This window comes from Cryptomeria japonica, chromosome 3 (assembly GCF_030272615.1).
Source record: "Cryptomeria japonica chromosome 3, Sugi_1.0, whole genome shotgun sequence".
Lineage (NCBI taxonomy): Eukaryota > Viridiplantae > Streptophyta > Pinopsida > Cupressales > Cupressaceae > Cryptomeria > Cryptomeria japonica.
The window spans coordinates 1,840,603-1,860,639 of NC_081407.1; positions in this window are offsets into that span (position 1 = coordinate 1,840,603).

The following is a 20,037-nucleotide window of genomic DNA, read 5'->3' on the forward strand; positions in this document are numbered from 1 at the left end:
CAAAAATCAAAACAAGTGGATTGTTCTTTTTATTTGCCCAAAAATTGAAGTGTGGCTTGTGATTTTTAAGTTTGATGTAAGAAAGAAAATTTGTTTTGTTGATTTTAAGCACCAAAACAAAATGTATCCCTAACTTGCAATGAAAGCAAAATTTTGAAGTTTGTTGTTTTTTTTTACTTTGCAATAAAGAAAGATGAATTTTCTTTTTAAGCACCAAAAACAAGTTTGAGGTTCATTTTATGCACTCTAAAATAAAATGTGAGGTTTATTTTAACTTGTGCAAGAAGAAAAAATGGATTCTTTTTAACCAACTTTTGTTGAAAGAAAGTAAAAAAGAAACTTTTAAAGCATTTAAACTAACTCCTTCCCTTGCACAAAAAGATTAGAACCTGCATAAAAAACAATTAGTTAGAAAAAATCCGCATGTTTTGGTGGGCTTCTACAAGCCTAATTTTTATTTTTTTTGGTTACAAGGTGATTTGTACAACGTTCTGTTACAATAGCGCTAGTCTGCGTTTGAATAGAGGCGCTATTTAACACAAACGCACTAAAAGAAAGGGAAAGACAGAGAAGGGAAAAGCGCTGAAACAAGGTGAATAGCACCAAAACAATGTCAAACGCGCCAAAACAATGTCAAAAATGCAACCTGTGTGACATTTTCAACATTCAAACATGTTATTGGTTAAAAAAAAAAAGTTGATCTTTTTGCGTGTTCGATTCACGTCGGGTTCACCAAATGATGCTCTGCAAAAAGGATTAGAAAATCTGTTTGATGGCAACACACACAAGAGCACAAGAAACAAACGTTAGTGTTAGCAACAAAAGATTATCCTAAACAGGCATATCAAGAGAGATATTAAGCATGAAATAGAAAGCATATAAACATAGAATAAAATAGCTAATCAAGATGCTCATAGTTGCTCCTCCCTTGTTCCTCTCCCCTCCAAGTCCCAAATGAGTGTAGCTCTCAACTTTTAGCACTAGCCATGGATGCCATATGGAGATTCAAGATAGTTGAATATGATAAGCAAATGCTATGCAAGTGTAGATAGTGATGCTATGAGAAAGCTCTATGCTAATACCAGTATAACAACAATACTCTAATGCTTCTCTTTTTTTGCTTGAGGAGAAGGGTTCTATTTATAGAAGAAATGGGGAAATGAAGGGTTAAGATTGAATGGTTTAATCAAGGGCCAAGTTTGAAAGTTGGGGATCCATGTGCACAATTGGCACCAATAAAATGGTGACAAGTGTCAACATAAGATTGAGTTGAGAGAAGAGGTTGGAGGCATTAAAGGCCTGAGAAGACCTCATGGTTATCTAGAGGCTAAGGGTCAAGTCCAAATTAAGATTACCCACTGGATTAAGAGTTAATCCAAGGATAAACCTTTGTGCAAATGTTTTAAGAGATAATTATGGTCAAAGCATTAATGGCCTGATGAGACCTTTGGGTTGGGTAGAGGTTGAGTCAAAACAAATGTTTTAACCATGTGGGAGGGTTTGAGGTAACCATTAATGGTTATTGGAGACTTTGGGGATTAAGTGGTTGAAGGTTGAAAGCCTTCAATGGTTATCAAAGACTTTGAGGGTTTGAGAAGTGACTTCCCTTTTGCTTAGGAATGTGACAAAGTTTAGAGAAGGGGTTAGGTTATTTAGAAGTGATTAGAAAATTCTAAAGGGGTTTAGGCATACAAGTGGATTTTGTAGGAAAATGCAAGTGGGAGAAATTTTGGTATTTTCAATTAAAATAAAATCATTTATTTCAATTAAATGGTGTAATTTGCATTTGGATAAATATTCAAATAAATATTAATTTATTTAAATGAGAAAAATGAAGATAAAGCATTAAAATGCTTGAAGACTTTGAGGGAAACCATTAAAGGCTTGAAGACTTTAAGGAAAACCATTAAAGTCTTAAGAAGACTATAGAAGGAAGCCATCAAGTTTGAAGACTTTAAAGCCATCAAGTTTGAATACTTTAAGGGAAACCATTAAAGTTTTCAAGTGGGTGAGGATAAATAGGATTTTAAATAAATAATTTATTTAAAATAGTTGTGCAACTTGCTTTTGTAGGAAAATACAAGTGGGTGGAGGATAAAGGTGATTTAAATAAATTATTTATTTAAAATAATTGTGCAACTTGCATTTGTAGGAAAATACAAGTGGGGGGAGGATAAAGGTGATTTAAATAAATGTGAGAGGTGGGATTTTGGGGGATTTAAATAAATATTAATTTATTTAAATGTGAAAGAAGATTTAATTAAACAAATATGATTTATTTATTTAATTAATAGTCTGAATTTGGTTAAGTGAATTAAATCAAATAAATTGAATAATTTATTTAATTAATAGGAGAAGAGGGTTAAGATGAATTAATTAAATATTAATTTAATTAATTCATTAATTGATGGTTAAATAATCAAATAAATACTAAGTATTCATTTAATTAAGTAGACAGATTTATGTGACTACAGATTCAATCACAAAATACCTGAACGATGTTCTCGCCTTTATCCACGTTCACTTGTTCCTGCATTCACTTGCACTCAATTGTTGATTAGCAATGATGATCCCAATTTTATAATAAAAATAATACTGTTCATTATTTTCTTATTTCACTAACAATTCCTTTTCCTTTTCATTTCAATTCCATAAATGAAAAATAAACACTATTTTCCTAATAAAATAATCATTGATAAATATGGTTCGTGACATCCTTCCCCATTTGGAAGAGACATTGTCTCGATGTCTTATTATTCTATCGATAAGCACATAGTATCTCAACATCACAAAATATTAACCATACATCATAGTATCAAATCAAAACATAAATAATAACAATAGCATCCATGCTATTCACAATATGTAAATCAAATCAGAGTATCAAGGTATCTCGTGTATTATTCAAATACTACTCTAAGAAAGCAAATGAGGAAAATGATGGTAAATCATCTCAGCATCCTCCCATGTAGCACTATCGTAAGAATATTGATCCCATTGGACCTTATACTAAGTGAATTCTCTGCTACGTAGCTTCATGCTACGTTGATCTGGGATTCAGGTGGGCTCCACTAGCACCACTTCCCCCGCATCCTGTACCCATAAGTAACTAGATTTATCACTACCTGCACATTTGTGTTGATATTATGGATGATTTCGTCATGTGTTGCATTGGTTTTGTCATTAATGTCAACACTTATCCTTCTGGAGGTCTACATTGTTGTTTTGACACTCTAGTTATATTGGTGTATTGTTGAACCGACACATTGTGTTGATCGACTAGGTTAGTGGCTTATGCATAGTCATCGATATATGTTCATCAATAGGTTATATGGTTCACCGACAATGATGATGACTTGTTATCATCTGGAGATCATTTGGTTATGTCGAAGACATGGATTGGATGTTTGGATTTGGTGTTTTGCTTATTGGTCTAATCGGGTTGACATATTTGCTTTTACTGGCAGATAGGTCTAGGTTATGGACTGGTACAAGATATCATGTTCCAGATCAGCACGACACGTTTTAGAAATGGTTTATTGTTTGGATATTGTGTAAATGTATTAAGGCCAACATATTGTATCGCATGAAGACTTATCTTGTAATTGATTTAAATGTAATATCTTTAGTGAGTCGACCTTAACATTCAGTCTTAGGTTTTATATAAATGTAAGATCTCATTTGAGAGATGATAGATATCATGTAACATGGTAATGGTATGAGTGTATGTTCGAATATTGAAGATCATATGAGCAGATCATAGTGCGAATCACATAGACATTAACTAGAGGTTGAAGGAAGGTTTTGAAGGTGTTTGTCAGAGCTTAAACCGGTATTGAATCCAACATTGCAAATTCTACTTTGAAGCAATACATTGTTATAGGATTTAACCATCCTACTGTAGTCAGTGTGACTCTTATTTTGTGTTTGAGCAGTGAGCTCTAGGCGGTTGGCCTTTCTGCATGTGCAAACCCCATTTGTATACACTTACTCTCTGTAGTAGTATCATCTGATTGTGGGTAAGGTTTCCCACCGTGGTTTTTCCCCTTACAGGGTTTCCACATCAAAATATCTGTGTCATGTGTTGTGGATGTTGTTTCTCTTTCTGTTTCATGCATTAAGTTACACCGACACTATTATAACTGCTAATCTGTTTTATCGACATTAAGTTTGGTTTATCGATAGTAAGTTTAAGTTGGAATAATTTCTATTTGGGTTATAATTTATTGACAATTGATTCACCCCCCCTCTTAGTTGTCCTTCTGGTTCCTAACAATTGGTATCAGAGCTTAGTCCTCTTTTTGTAGAAGTCTAACAACTTGAGGAGATCCTATGGCAACGAACATTTTCAGGAAGGACAATCCTAAACTTGATGGAACTAATTATGGTATATGAAAGATCAGAATGGAGACTCATCTGAACTGCATTGGAAGAGATATATGAGAGGTTACAGAGAATGGCTATGTTGGTCCTACTCCGAATAACCCTCATCCACCAACATTAGCTAAAGACTTGGATAATGATTGCAAAGCAAGAGAAGCACTTCTGAGCATATTATAAGATCAAAAAATCATAGGATTATCAGACCAATCTACTGCTAAATCTATTTGGGATAAACTGGAAACATTGAATGAAGGAGATACCACTGTCAAAATTTCAAAATTGGAATGTTACCGGGTTAGGTATGAAAGTTTGAAAATGGAAGAAGATGAAAGAATTTCTGCATTTATGGAAAGAGTTAATGAAATTGTTTTAATAATACAATGTTGTGGAGGATCTTTAAGTGAAGATGAAATTGTTTCTAAAGTTTTAAGAGCTTTGCCACCGGCTTACAAAATGAAAGCAACTGCTATTAATGAGTTGAGAACAATGCCTAATACATCAGTATCTAGAGATACCTTGGTTGGAAAACTTTCAACATTTGAGCTTGAGAAATTTGGTCCTGTTGCTACAGTCAAGACTGATTTAGCTTTCAAAGCATCATCATCTGCAACATCATCATCATCATCTGACAAATCTGATTGGAAAGCACTTTATGCAAAATAACTTGAAGATATTAGGAGGGAAAATGAAGAACTGGAAGAACTTGAAGCACTATTTGCAAGGAAGATGTCTAAGGGTCTAGTAAGAAGTAAGTATGAAGGTAAAACACCTTTCAAATGTTTTAATTGCAATAGAATTGGTCATATAGCATTTGGATGTCCTGATAGACATGCAAGATTGAGAGAGGAAGCAAAGAGAACATATAAGCCTAATCTTGAATATAAAAAATACAGATTTAAGAAAAACAAAGATAAATCATGCTACTATGCTAATGAAGGAGTTATAGATGATTCATATAAACATCTGATAGATAATGGATGGGCATTTGTTGCAATAAAAGAAGATCAACCGAAACCTATTGTCAAATTGGTAGAGCAGGCATTGGCAACAAAAATTGAATAAAAGGATGAATGGATCATTGATAGTATATTCTCACATCATATGACTGGTGATAAAAGAAAATTCTTGTCATTCCAGGAATGTAATGGAGGTCTAGTAAGATTTGGAGATGATAAAGCTTGTTTAATCAAAGGAAGAGGAACTATATCTTTGGATGGTAAACACAATACTAACAATGTTTATTATGTTGAAGGTTTGAAGCATAATCTTTTGAGTGTTGGTCAATTAGTGGAAAAAGGATTTCAGTTACAATTCAAGAATGGAAAATGCAAAATCATAAACATAACTGGATTGGAGATTGCAACCGGTAATCAGACTAAAGGTATTATATTTCATTTGAATACCACTAATAAGACATTTTTGATTGCACACATTGATGAAAGGTGGTTATGGCATAAGAGACTTTGTCATGTAAATTTTGATTGCATTGTAAAGATCAATTCAACTAAGGCAGTAAGGGATTTACCTAAGATTGTGAAACCTGATAATCCGATATGTAAGGAATGTCAAATGGGAAAGCAAGTTAGAACAACATTTAAGAGCATTTTTGAGAAATCCAATAATGTTCTTGATTTAATTCATACTGATTTGTGTGGTCTGACAAGAACAAGAAGTCTTCAGGGAGATAGATATTTTATGTTAATAATTGATGATTATTATAGAATGTGTTGGGTTACTTTTCTCAAGGAGAAATCATAAGCTTTTGGAAAATTCAAGTTGTACAAGGCAATGGTGGAGAATGAAACCGACAAGAAAATCAAGTGTTTGAGATCTGATCGAGGAGGAGAATTTACATCTAGGGAATTTAATACATTCTGTGAAGTGAATGGAATCAAAAGACAACTATCAGCACCCCGAACACCTCAGCAGAATGGAGTTGTAGAAAGGAAGAACAAAACTATTCTGGATGTAGCAAGAACCATGATAATGGAAGCAAATCTACCTCATGTGTACTAGAGAGAAGCAGTGATCATTTCAATTACCGGTTCAGAATCTACAAACCTTGAATCTCCTCTAAAATGTTCATCTATCTTCATGACGTGTCTTATTTCACCTTAGATTTATTCCAATGGTTGACTCCTTCAAAAATTGAATAAAATATCACATGTAAAGAGATTGCACAAGCAACCAATCATTAAAAAGCTATAGAAAAAGTCGTTAGTCATACAATATCAAACATCAAGTTGCAATAACATAGTGGTAAGTCATTTTTAGTAAATGTAAAAAGGGTTAAAAATAAAATGGGATCCTATTTTGGATACGAGATCTCATTAGCAGAATCTTATATCTGAAACAAGATCCCATTATTTAAAGAACGGGACTCCATTTCATTTTGACTCATGATTAAAATGAGACCTTGTTATTTTTAGAAATATGTACCCATTTCTATAATGATATCCCATTTTTTTAAAATTTGAATTGGAGGCTCTCTTTTTGTTGTGGGTTCCAACTCAGGAAAGGCTTAGGGAGCTAAACCTTAGCCTTTGACCTATAACTCAAAGGTCATGTCAGTGACATTAGAAAAGAGTGACTTTGGACAAATGTCTCATGATTTTTTTACAAAAGCTTTTTGTGAAATTAAAATCCATTATAAATGAGTGCCTAGATTTCAAATATGTAATTTTTTTTACAATTGAATTATCTTTTCTATTTTTCAAATATTTTTTTATGAAACTAGTCCATAAACTTGAAATAATAGGTTTTCTATTTTTATTGACTTTTACTTTTTATTTTTATTTATATATATATATATATATGGAATTAATCTACACACAATTCTTTTCAAAATGAAAAAATAAAATAAAAAATAATAAGTTTAGGTCTACTTATGGTGTTGTACACATGGGGTTTTCAAAATGGTAAAGTGGGGCCAATAAAAATTAATTAAAAATTATTTTTAAAATCACAAAATAAAATGCTTATTAATATTTAATGTCTTACAAATCTTTTCCCAAAAGGATTTAGAAAAATATTTTTATTAAGGTCAAAATTTAATGGTTGTACACATACATGGTATGGTCTTTAAAAAGTGGTTTTTGAACAACAATTCTTAGACATGCCTATTGAAAATCAATTTGTATCATCTAGGTATTAAAATAATTTACATATTTGGAAACTAAAATCCTAGTACTACATTTCATATTACTAAATTTTTTTAAGATTCAAACTTTAAGCGCTTCAAATTTTTAGATCAATTGTGATAAATTCTAAAAATCAAGAAAAACACTTCTCAATTTCTTTTACACACCACATGGATCTCCAAAAGCTCCCAAATCTTGGTCCAAACTTTGCTTGGGCACTTGATTCCTTAAATTTAATTGTAGATCTCTCTAAATGTTCTTGCACCAAAACTAGAACCAATCAATCTTATTACCCCCAAAAAAATTATTCCATGTTTTCTCTAGTTCAGAAATGAGTCCATAAAGATAAGACAAAATATTAAGCCACTTACAATCTCCTAGAATGTCTTTTAGTCAAGATTCATAATTATCCTTAGTGGTGCAGGGCACCTAACACTCCAAGCATGCAATTTTGTTTTCTTCTAAGTTTTGTGTGTTGTATTTTATGATGTAATAATGGACCAACCATTTGAGACTCGGTAGAGCCATGGTTGAGTTGTCCAAGCTTTGGGTTGTGTCAATTGTGTTTGGGATGCTGACAGCTTAAGAAGTTGAAATGTTAAGGTAGATCACAGGAGTAGTACTCTAGATCATTGTTATCATGTAAGAGGGGTCTATTGTATTGTGTTTAGGTATTCTAGGGTGTTTGAGGGCCTCTGGGAGCCTTGGAATGCACTAGAATGAAAAGTTGCACTTCAGGTGTCAAAAGATGTAAATGTTGTTGAGCAACTTTTTTCAATTTTTTGCAAAAGTTGCATTTTTTATGATTGGCATTGAAAATTCGGTTGAAACAACTAAACCATGAGAATATAAGCCAAAATCTACTTCATTGTACAGGTTGGATAATTTGGAATGCAAGAACAAGTTTTGTGTTTTCAAGAAATCTTGTTTTGTTCAGCGTTTTGACAGTTTTCTTCATTTTTGTTGCTTTGGTACGGTCCAATACAGACTTGACAAAAGAATCTCATTGCAGGGAATGAGAGTTTATTGAATTTACCTTCCAATAAGTTTGATTAGCAAGACTGATTGTCTTTAGTTGCAGAGATATCATCCATTCTTTGTAACTAGGTGTAAAACCCTTGCTAATTATGGTTTAAGAGTAAAATGGCTCTAACTTGAGCATCCATTGATGGAACCTGTTGAAATAAAGTAGAATGATAGGTTAGGTTTTGTACATAATTTTAGAGTATTTTTTGTTGTTTTGCAGGTCTTGGTGGAGGAGCTACAATGAAACCCTAGGCTCACTGTTGGGAGTTAGTGAGTTAGGACAGCAGAAGATGTGCCAATTTTGAGCACGTGTAGATTGGTTTCAGGGAAATGAACCCATGGTTTTAAATCCCTATGAACACCCTTCAATAATCCTAAATTTATTTGAGTAGGTGATTTGACTGGTGAAGCTTTCCAAAGATATCTTTCCCAGTCCCCCGGGTAGGCTTAAACCCTTGAAAATAGGGCAGTTTTGGTTCCCATAGTTGTACGGAAAACCCAGATGCAATTCTTTAGTATTGTATGAAAATCTAAAAAGGGTACTCGAATCTTCAATTTTTTTGTGGCCTTGTGTGGGAAGTTTGTAAACTAAGCCCTGGAAACCGGTATAGGAGGGCTAATTGAATTAGGCCTATTTGTAACCAGTAGATTCAAATTGAGGTTGGAAAAGCTTGGTGATGGGACCAATGGTACTAAAACCCCTAAAATACTTCAAAGGCACTATCTAAATGCATATTGAACCCATTTTAGGAGTTGGTGTGTTGTGATCCTTGCAAGAGTTGTTGGAGCCCTAGGAGTGGTGTGTAGAGATTGAGGTGGCAACCTCAATAGGAGGAGTTGATTGTCTAATATCAGTGGCTATACCTTGGAGGCAATCCAAAATGGATAAGAACTTGGAGGTCTAGACATCAAAACCCCAATCAAGTGCCATTGGATAGGCTTGAGGAGTTAGAGGGTTGAGTAAACCAAGAAACCAAGAAGGTGAATAGGAAGAGCTCCAAGACTCTTTGCCTCACTTAGTTAGAATGGTTATAAAAGGATGAGTTGTATAATCCATGATTACAACAATGATACACTTCTCAAATGATTAAATCAAAGATCAATATAGAAAGTACAATTATTGATTATAACAAAACAACAACTTCTCCACTATCAAAATGTCTAAGTAATCCTCCAAGATGTAATTATAGTGAAAATTTAATAATAGATACTTTGGATAGAATCTAGAAAAAGTGCATGGATGACTAGATAGATCTTCTTAATACCTTTCCAACATCGTATGAATCATAGAAACTAGAGATTGGGGGGGAAAGTTGAGCTCGTAAGGCAAAAAAATAAAATCTAATTTCAATTAACAATTACTATGATCAAATAGAAATTTTATAGAAAGTTACATATACCACTAGTAAGTAGACAAAATTAGAATTCTGAATAATATCTTCTTTTTTATATAAAAAAAGTAATACTATGTACCCAATTTATTACAAAATAAAAATACCACCCTTTTAGGCACTTAGGGGGGCAAATTTCACTTCATGCAATTATGGTTCTCCATATGACCATCTAAAGTATGCAAGACTAAAAGAATAACACCACTCATTTTTGGCAAAATGATAGTAGAAAAATGGAGTTAGGGCGGTGAGATAGGGGCGATAGTTATTGTGCCACCAATTGTAGATGATATTACATCAACTATTTTTTTATTAATTAATAAGAGACTTAATAAAAATACTTCATATAGACAATTAAAAGTTATAGCCATATAGGTTTTGTGATGCAAGAAAAATGACAAAAAAAAACCAAATTATGCCAAAATCTTCATAGAATGTATTGATTGAGGAGAACATTTCATCGAACTGATTAGCCAAGGGGTTTTTTGCAACAAACAACCTATCTATAAAATACAAACCATACAACCAAGTATGGATCAATACAATTTAAAAAACCTCTAGTGCCCCTAAAAATAATCACAAATTTTGATAGTTTGATAGTCGAACTGTTGGTTTTCAAACCTTTTAGAAACAATGGTAGGGTTATATTTGGCCAAAACTACTCCAAAATTTAGCTACCTATAATAACCGCCTTTCGGTTCCTACTTTTTTTTCATCCCCATTAGACCTAGTCCTAAGCCTCAAGGGTTCATTCCTAATGACCTTGCCTGTGTATCCCTTCGAGGAAAGTCAAAGGCTTTTGCAGTTCATCCTTGAAGGTTAGAGGGATTTCATTCTCTCCTCTTGTATAAGATCTTTTATCTCTCTTTAAACTGGGACTATTTATCAAAATTAGCCCAATCATAATATAGCAATAACCAATTTACATCAAGTAACATACAAACAAACAAAATTACTCAAGGGTTGTCCTTTCACAATTTCCCCAAATCCATAGAGTGATTCAAGCACATTGCCCATAAACACATGATGACTATCTCTAGCTTACATCACATATACATAGTGACTAACTCTAGTATATGTTGCATATTCATAGGGACTAACTTCAATACACACCACTCATATAGTGACTAGCTTCACTAGGCATCACATGCATAGTAACAAGAATTTACAATGAAGGACTAACATATCCATAATGGCTAACTAACACTTGCCCATAATACATCTCAGATAAAAGGAATATTGGTGCACTGTACATTACACCATGGGTCACATTATTTTACCCAGTCGTCTACACCAACAAGCAAATGAAATTAGGATTTGATGTATCTCATATTGCACTGAGTGCACATCCTCATCCTAACAAAGTTGTGTATAACACTTCCACATAAATATGTGCTCAATTTATACAAGGTTCAGTCAAATAATTACCTACCTATTCTTTATTACAAATTTTCTTCCTTGCAGTCCATCAAATAGCTAAGCAACAAGGACATCCATCATTGGCATGCAACTTGCCCCTAGGCCTACATGCTCTTGGTGAAGAAACACAATGAGGTCACTAAGAGGTTGGGCTGAATCAATGGATCTTTAAAAATTAAAAATAATTATGAAACTACTAAAGTGCTAAGAGATTAAAGTTACACACACACAAAGAAAACCATATGACACAAGATTTACAAGGAAAACCCAATGTGGGAAAAACCTTGGTGAGAAAAGCTGCTAGAGTCTACTACTCCAATCCAGCCTCACAGTGAAATAACTTATTACAATTTGTTTATGGGCACCCACCCAAAGGATTACCAACCCTCAATGTTTATGGACACCTACCCAAAGGAGCACCAACCCCTGATGTTTATGGGTGCCTACCTAAAGGAGCACCAACTCAAGGAGAACCTACCCCTACTCTGAGCACTAGCTCAGAAAATTAGAAATAGTTAGTGAACAATTTGATTACAATGAATTTACTTGTTACAAATGGATTTTGTAACCCTTAGACCATGAACATTACCCTCACTCTGCTACTCTGATTTGATGTCCCTTTGATCTCTTCTCAGCCTTCTACACTCTGCTACACTTCACAATCTTCACCTCTTTGTCCTTTATAAATCTCTCAGATCATGTCTCTTCTTCTCTTCCTAGCCTCTTCACTTTTCACATTCACTTATCTCTGCCTCTGCTATCTTTTATTTTAGCATACACACCTTCTCAAAATGCACACAATTGCATAATCAACACATACACATTAAATCACACTTCTTTGTTTTTCTGCTACTCTCTTCTAGTTCTTTGTTCTTGAACTCTTTCTCTCTAGTTCTCTCAGTCAAACACACCTTTTTTAGTGCTTAGTTACACCTTACTCTCTATGTTAACTCAACTATCTCACCTACTCATCATCACATCACAAATATCTTCTCTTTGGTCATCTTTATCCATACAAATTTTTCCTCCAAGAAAGAATATAAAAAATAATCTTTTTGAACTTTTGAAAGATCATATCTACAAAAGATTGGATCATTTGTATATAGATAGACACCACCAATAAATGTTTTTCTCCTTATATCCTTCTACATTCAAATTATAACTCTGGTATTGGATTACTATACTAAGTAATCTTTGGTCTGATGTAGTTCCTCAAGCCTCACAATGTTCTACAATTTGCTGTCCATTAAATGCAACGTCTTTCATTCTTGACCTACTCAAATTGGATAGAAATCTACTTCATTTATGTCCACTATCTCTGCAAGCAATCGACTTTCATTTGTTTTGAATGTTCCACATCATCGATTTCTTTGTCTTTGTCATCTAGTCAACCTCTTTCAACCATCCATGTGGACCAATCAACTATTGACATCCACCTATGAGAAGAAAGTCTGTTATTTTGGTCGATTTTTGACTGGAGTATTTCGTCCAGACATTGAGTGTGTTATAGTAAAAATGAAGTTCATCGCTATAGCTTGAAGGGTCTACAAAGGGCTACTCGAGTCACACTGAAATTCCATGTTACACTGACAAGCAAGACAATATCGGTAGGACATAACACTCATCACACTGAAAATAAGTTGTTTCGATGTAACTCCAGTGAGTCGACATGAGGGAAAATAGGTTACACTGAAACCCAAAGTCATGGAGAAAATGTTAGAAGGGCCCCACAAAATCAGATCGTGGCATGGGTAGACCAATCAACAACTTCCAATTGGATACCTATGGACAATAGGACAAGGTGGGCCCAACAAAGGTAATGGAGTCACACGAAGCACAAAAGGTATGTCGCCAAGATTGTTGCCCATCACACCGAAAAATAAACCTTATCGGCAAGACATCCCAAAACTCACAGCGAAGAGGGTTATATTGCTATATCTCACATGGGTCGACAAGAAGGAAAATGAGTCTTGTTGAAGTTTCATGTCACATTGAACTTGAAGCAATGTTGCCAAGACCTGAACACAGTCACACCAAAATAGAAGGTTATGGATGTAACCTAAAAAGGTCGATGGGAGACATAAACGGTCTCACCGATAAGCCATGTCTCATCGACACAGATACATGTCGATGAGACAAAAACCTTGTCTCACCAAAAACTACCAACCATAGTGAATTTCACCATTTTTCATTTTGTAACAAGACCAATCTGATCCAATAGATTAAACCCATTATGAGGTCGATGTTGAACCATGATTCTAACACTGAAGCACATGAAACTAGACCATTTTGGGTCTCTACAACTCATTATTTTTTGCATCACATCTACAACCTCCAACCACAACCTTCCCTAATTAACATCAATGACAACATTATGCCAACACTTAGTAGAATCCGTTCAATACCCTAGATCAATGTGGGTATCCCTCGCCTGCATGAAACTAGCAGTAACCATCCACTAACTAGGTGGTACAACTAACAGTTTACTGGCACAATATACTCCTTAAATATTGTCAAACTTGAGTAGATAATCTTATCTTAAGTGGGTTATGTAGGATTTAGCCTTCAGTGATCACCTTAAATAGAGAGCACTAGTCTGTGTGCTAAAGGAATACAATCATCTACCTATGCCCTTGTAGGGTCTAGACTCCATCTCTTGTTGTAAACGCCAGCATATGTACTTAGCTTAGCACTATAACTGGAAGAGAGATTCCTAATTTAGAACAAAGGAATAAAATTCCACTGTAACTGAAGAATTGTAGCAAATGAAGACACCCCGATATGTAAGATTGAACCACTCTGAAAATCAGATAATTGGGAATAAGTATCAAGGAGTTATGACAAGAGGAAGACTCGCAAATGAAGAGGTATGTCTTATTTCTCAAATTGAACCATCATCAATTAATGAGGCATGTGAAGATAAACACTGGATTAAAGCTATGGAAGAAGAATTAGAACAAATTGAAAAGAATAACACATGGACATTAGTTCCCCGACCTAAAGACAAAAATATAATTGGAACAAAATGGGTAGTTAGAAACAAACTTAATGAAGATGGTAAGGTAATCAGAAATAAAGCAAGACTAGTGTGTAAGGGATATTCTCAAAAAGAAGGAATTGATTATAATGAAACCTTTGCACCAGTAGCTAGAATTGAGGCAGTCAGATTATTCTTGGCTTTTGCAGCACACAAGAACTACAAAGTATATCAAATGTTGAAGGACATAAAGGTAAAATGCAAGGAACCTATAACTATCTATTGTGATAACACTGCAGCAATTGATATATCTAAGAATCCGGTACTACATTCTAAAACTAAACATGTTTCTATCAAATTGAATTTTCTAAAGGATAATGTTGAAGCAAAAGAAGTAAAACTAGTTAATGTGAATACTAAAGAGCAGATTGTAGATATTTTCACTAAGCCTTTGCCTAAAGAGATTTTTAAATATTTCAGAGATCAGCTTGGGCTCATACCCCCACCGGTAGAAACTTAGACAGTTGATGTTTGTCATCAACCGGAAGAATTAACAAAGAAATCATTTATTTCGGCTTTTGATGAGGTGAGCTACTTCTCAGGGGGAGAAGTTGGTATACTGAATAAGTTGGTATTTTGTATTTGAACTTGGTTTTTGTATTACTTTGACATTTGATGTCAAAGGGGGAGAGATTGATATGAAAAAATGCATGAAAAACACATGTTACTCCTAGGGGGAGAGATTGTTATTTTGGGAGAGATTGATTACTCTCTGTACTTGAATTTTGATTTCTGGTTTTGATCTCTTTTTTAGAGATTATTGGTTTTTGGTATTTGGCATTTCTGTTTTGGCACTTTGATGATTTTTCTATCTTGTGTTGCCATCAATGCCAAAGGGGGATATTGTTGGTATTTTGGATATGTTGATATGGTTTTGTCATTGATGTCAACACCTATTAACACTTATCAACTCTATCACTTTGGAGAATTGGCAATGTTCACTGGCAAGCAAGTGACTTATGCACAGTCACTGGTATCTAGTACACCGGCAGAACATATTGTTCACCGACACTTGGAATGACATGGAAAATACTTGGTTATGTCGAAGACATCGTTTGGACACTTTGTCTTGGAGATTTGTTCATTGGTATATTCGAGTTTGCATATTTTTTGTTACTGGCAAACAGGTCCAGGATAAGCACCGACAGGTTTACCTATTCCAGATCAGCACGACACGCTATGGAGATGATTTATTATTTTTGTAAATGCATTAAGCCGACATGTTGTTTCGGTTATTGCATCGGTCATTGATTTACTTGTAAATTATTTTTATTGTAATATCTTTTAGAGCCAACCTACTAAAATTGGTCTTAGGTTATGGTATAAATGTAAGATCTTATTTGTAAGATCGATATGTGAATGGAAGAAGGATTATAATTTGGTATATGCGAGAATAAGCAGAGCTATACATGTAGACATCATTTGAAGGTTGAAGGAAGGTTTTGTGAAGGCATATCAGAACTGAACCGATACTGAATCTAGCATATGAAGATGCTATTTTGAGTAGTAACATCATTATTGGATTTAATCATCCAATTGTAGTCAGTGTGACTCCCATTTGCATTCGAGCAATGAGCTCTAGGCGCTTGGTCTTTCTACATGTGCAGACCCCATTTGTATACACATACTATCTGTAGTAGTATCATCTGATTGTGGGTAAGGTTTCCCACCATGGTTTTTCCTCTTACATGGTTTCCATAAATAAATATTGGTGTTATGTGATGTGGATGTTATTATCTTTTTGTTTCATGCATTAATCTTTACCGATACTACAATTAACTGATAAACTGTCTACCGACATAAAGTTTGGTTCACCGGTAATAAGCATTAAGTTTGGTTAAGTTGTTTTTGGTTTAAATGTATTAGACAACTGATTCACCCCCCCCCCGCTCAGTTGTCTTAGGGACCTAACAATATACACAAAGTCTTATAGGTCTAGGATTAAATTTCACTTGTATCTGTATGCGGGAAAAGTTGGCTGATAAAACTTAATATGTGAAAATATTTCAAATACTAGTCCACACACACACACAGGACTTCTTGATGCAAGCTATGGAGTAATAACATATTACTTAGCTTCCCAAGGAGGGTCCCATGGTTCTCTATCTCACAATGTCCCTCAAACCAATGTTTTGCTCTCAAATCACTGAGCAAAATGGTTCAGGGATGGCAAATGTAAGAATGAGGGATGCTCTGATAGATTTTAGTATGAAATGTGTTATAAGCTATGCATGATCTTAAAATGCAATAAACTAAATGATAAGATGACAATATTAGTATGAATACTATCCTAGCATACTATATTTAGTGTATGATTGAGCTAAAATGATAAAGAAATTATTCTAACATGCATATTTAGTCTAATTCCTGATTTAAGAGAGGCTAAATGATGAGCATATATAAAATGAGAAAGCTTGAATGTATTTGAGCATAAGTGTGATGCTACAAATTTGAAGGATGATTGTTGCAAATGGAGGAATGAGAGCTCTATTTATAGCATAAACAGGGCAATGGATGGTCAAGATTGAATTGTTTAATCAAGGGCTGAGTTTGAAAGTTGGGGATCCATGTGCACAATTGGCACCAATGAAATGGTGACAAGTGTCAATATAGGATTGGGTTGAGAGAAGGGGTTGGAGGCATTAAAGGCCTGAGAAGACCTCATGGTTATCTAAAGGCTAAGGGTCAAGTCTAAGCTAGGCTTACCCACTGTATTAAGAGTTAATCCAAGGATAAGCACTGACAGGTTTACCTATTCTAGATCAGCACGACACGCTATGGAGATGATTTATTATTTTTATAAATGCATTAAGCCGACATGTTGTTTCGGTTATTGCATCGGTCATTGATTTACTTGTAAATTATTTTTATTGTAATATCTTTTAGAGCCAACCTACTAAAATTGGTCTTAGGTTATGGTATAAATGTAAAATCTTATTTGTAAGATCGATATGCGAATGGAAGAAGGATTATAATTTGGTATATGTGAGAATAAGCAGAGCTATACACGCAGACATCTTTTGAAGGTTGAAGGAAGGTTTTGTGAAGGCATATCAGAACTGAACCGATACTGAATCCAGCATATGAAGATGCTATTTTGAGTAGTAACATCATTATTGGATTTAATCATCCAATTGTAGTCAGTGTGACTCCCATTTGCATTTGAGCAATGAGCTCTAGGCGCTTGGTCTTTCTACATGTGCAGACCCCATTTGTATACACATACTATCTGCAGTAGTATCATCTGATTGTGGGTAAGGTTTCCCACTATGGTTTTTCCTCTTACAAGGTTTCCACAAATAAATATTGGTGTTATGTGTTGTGGATGTTATTATCTTTTTGTTTCATGCATTAATCTTTACCGGTACTGCAATTAACTGATAAACTGTCTACCGACATAAAGTTTGGTTCACCGGTAATAAGCATTAAGTTTGGTTAAGTTGTTTTTGGTTTAAATTTATTAGACAACTGATTCCCCCCCCCCCCGCTCAGTTGTCTCAGGGACCTAACAATATACACAAAGTCTTATAGGTCTAGGATTAAATTTCACTTGTATCTGTATGCGGGAAAAGTGGGCTGATAAAACTTAATATGTGAAAATATTTCAAATACTAGTCCACACACACACACAGGACTTCTTGATGCAAGCTATGGAGTAATAACGTATTGCTCAGCTTCCCAAGGAGGGTCCCATGGTTCTCTATCTCACAATGTCCCTCAAACCAATGTTTTTCTCTCAGATCACTGAGCAAAATGGTTCAGGGATGGCAAATGTAAGAACGAGGGATGCTCTGATAAATTTTAGTATGAAATGTGTTATAAGCTATGCATGATCTTAAAATGCAATAAACTAAATGATAAGATGACAATATTAGTATGAATACTATCCTAGCATACTATATTTTGTCTATGATTGAGCTAAAATGATAAAGAAATTATTCTAACATGCATATTTAGTCTAATTCCTGATTTAAGAGAGGCTAAATGATGAGCATATATAAAATGAGAAAGCTTGAATGTATTTGAGCATAAGTGTGATGCTACAAATTTGAAGGATGATTGTTGAAAATGGAGGAATGAGAGCTCTATTTATAGCATAAACAGGGCAATGGATGGTCAAGATTGAATTGTTTAATCAAGGGCTGAGTTTGAAAGTTGGGGATCCATGTGCACAATTGGCACCAATGAAATGGTGACAAGTGTCAATATAGGATTGGGTTGAGAGAAGGGGTTGGAGGCATTAAAGGCCTGAGAAGACCTCATGGTTATCTAAAGGCTAAGGGTCAAGTCGAAGCTAGGCTTACCCACTGTATTAAGAGTTAATCCAAGGATAAGCACCGACAGGTTTACCTATTCCAGATCAGCACGACACGCTATGGAGATGATTTATTATTTTTGTAAATGCATTAAGCCGACATGTTGTTTCGGTTATTGCATCGGTCATTGATTTACTTGTAAATTATTTTTATTGTAATATCTTTTAGAGCCAACCTACTAAAATTGGTCTTAGGTTATGGTATAAATGCAAGATCTTATTTGTAAGATCGATATACGAATGGAAGAAAGATTATAATTTGGTATATGAGAGAATAAGCAGAGCTATACACGCAGACATCATTTGAAGGTTTAAGGAAGGTTTTGTGAAGGCATATCAGAACTGAACCGATACTGAATCCAGCATATGAAGAGTCTATTTTGAGCAGTAACATCATTATTGGATTTAATCATCCAATTGTAGTCAGTGTGACTCCCATTTGCATTTGAGCAATGAGCTCTAGGCGCTTGGTCTTTCTACATGTGCAGACCCCATTTGTATACACATACTATCTGCAGTAGTATCATCTGATTGTGGGTAAGGTTTCCCACCATGGTTTTTCCTCTTACAGGGTTTCCACAAATAAATATTGGTGTTATGTGTTGTGGATGTTATTATCTTTTTGTTTCATGCATTAATCTTTACCGGTACTGCAATTAATTGATAAACTACCTACCAACATAAAGTTTGGTTCACCGGTAATAAGCATTAAGTTTGGTTAAGTTGTTTTTGGTTTAAATTTATTAGACAACTGATTCACCCCCCCCGCTCAGTTGTCTCAGGGACCTAACAATATACACAAAGTCTTATAGGTCTAGGATTAAATTTCACTTGTATCTGTATGCGGGAAAAGTGGGCTGATAAAACTTAATATGTGAAAATATTTCAAATACTAGTCCACACACACACACAGGACTTCTTGATGCAAGCTATGGAGTAATAACGTATTACTCAGCTTCCCAAGGAGGGTCCCATGGTTCTCTATCTCACAATGTCCCTCAAACCAATGTTTTGCTCTCAGATCACTGAGCAAAATGGTTCAGGGATGGCAAATGTAAGAACGAGGGATGCTCTGATAGATTTTAGTATGAAATGTGTTATAAGCTATGCATGATCTTAAAATGCAATAAACTAAATGATAAGATGACAATATTAGTATGAATACTATCCTAGCATACTATATTTAGTGTATGATTGAGCTAAAATGATAAAGAAATTATTCTAACATGCATATTTAGTCTAATTCCTGATTTAAGAGAGGCTAAATGATGAGCATATATAAAATGAGAAAGCTTGAATGTATTTGAGCATAAGTGTGATGCTACA